At 36.5% G+C, this 1,476-nt stretch overlaps 1 long non-coding RNA gene across 1 annotated transcript in view; it reads left to right on the plus strand.

The window, feature by feature from the left end:
* LOC117946339 overlaps positions 1–1,476 on the plus strand; it is an 18,956-nt gene that overhangs the window by 1,624 nt on the left and 15,856 nt on the right. The gene's annotated exons all lie outside the window — the stretch shown is intronic.

Below are 1,476 nucleotides of genomic sequence, written 5' to 3' on the forward strand. Positions count from 1 at the left end.
GCTGGGGGTGGTAATGAATCATTTAATGTTAAAAGAAGAACAAAGTAAAATTTTCATGCCATGGAACCTTTAAGGCTTCTGGCTATGCAGAAACATTTGTCTCAATATTGGTGACAAAACCCGATTTACAAATGTGTGTAACAACTTGTGTGATTGATGGTGTTCATTAATAAATTGTCCAATCCACAAACAAAATTAGATTTTTGACTTCAGAACGCACACATACAGTGGTGCTGACCAGTGTGGGCTTCAATGCAAATCTAAATTGAAACATGAGGCGCACAGGGTAAAAGAGCTTTGGTGAATAAAACATGCTCTACTGGAGGAGTTTTGCAAAGTATTTTGAGCTGGTGAAATTTCTGATTTCCGTCATCTGTGCTACCTTTCTACCTACAGTAGTTGGACACATGCAGAGCTCCAATCTGACTCAAAACCGTCTGATAATATTTATCCTGAGACAAAGAAAAGAGAAGATTGGAAAATATAACATCCTTTCCTGCTGTTGCTAAGCAGCAGTCATCCAACCATGGCCAGTCTGACAGGGCAGCCACTCCTTGAATATCATCCGTGGGTTAAAGGTGGTGAAGCCTTCAGAGGGAGGGCAGGATATAGATGCACACATACATGCACACTCTGAAGTGGAGGACCATGCACATTTAGTTGTATACCTTATACTGCTGTTGACACCAATTCCAACTCCAACAGATTTCATGGGTTTAAGTTGTTTTTGCTTGTTGCAAGAGTTACAGCTTTAAACAATGTACACTATTCAGATTTTTTGCTTCTATTTCCCCTTAAATTCTCGCTGATTTCAACTTCCTACACACTAATTGTCTGCCATTTAGAATTCTCAGTTCTTTTCTTCCTAAACCCTTAATCCCCTCATCCCTAGAATTATAGAATAGAAGAATAGAATTCCTCTATTATGTCATTATACAGTGTCAACAAGAAGGAATATAACATGGAAGAAAATATAAAATATAAATAGGGTTCACTGTTCCAGGGATAACTTTATAAATATATAAAATAGTAAGAAATATAAATATAGTTTGTACACGCATTATGAAAATTATATTACACAGTTATGAAATTGCATTGCATGGCATTGTTATTGGTGTAGCAAAAGTATTAAATATTAAATATTGCACAGTAATGAAAGGAAATGGTTAAATATTAAACAGTGCACAGTAATTAAATTGCACATAATTTCTAGTTGTCAAGTAATAAATATTTAATCATTGTACAGCAATGAAATTACATATGAAATTATTATGCACCATCTCTGGGAAGCTTTGACTAAAAGATAATCAGATAGGGACTCTTTAATGCTTAATTACCCTGTTACTTTTACGGATGTCATACCAGAATCAACAACCTCTCCTCCTTAAAGGAACACGCGCCAGCGGCTGGTGGAGCCACCACACTCGACCCTGCTCTCCGCCAAGTTATTGAGGAAATCACTGGGAACATTTCATT

The sequence above is a fragment of the Etheostoma cragini genome, chromosome 6 (assembly GCF_013103735.1).
Source record: "Etheostoma cragini isolate CJK2018 chromosome 6, CSU_Ecrag_1.0, whole genome shotgun sequence".
Lineage (NCBI taxonomy): Eukaryota > Metazoa > Chordata > Actinopteri > Perciformes > Percidae > Etheostoma > Etheostoma cragini.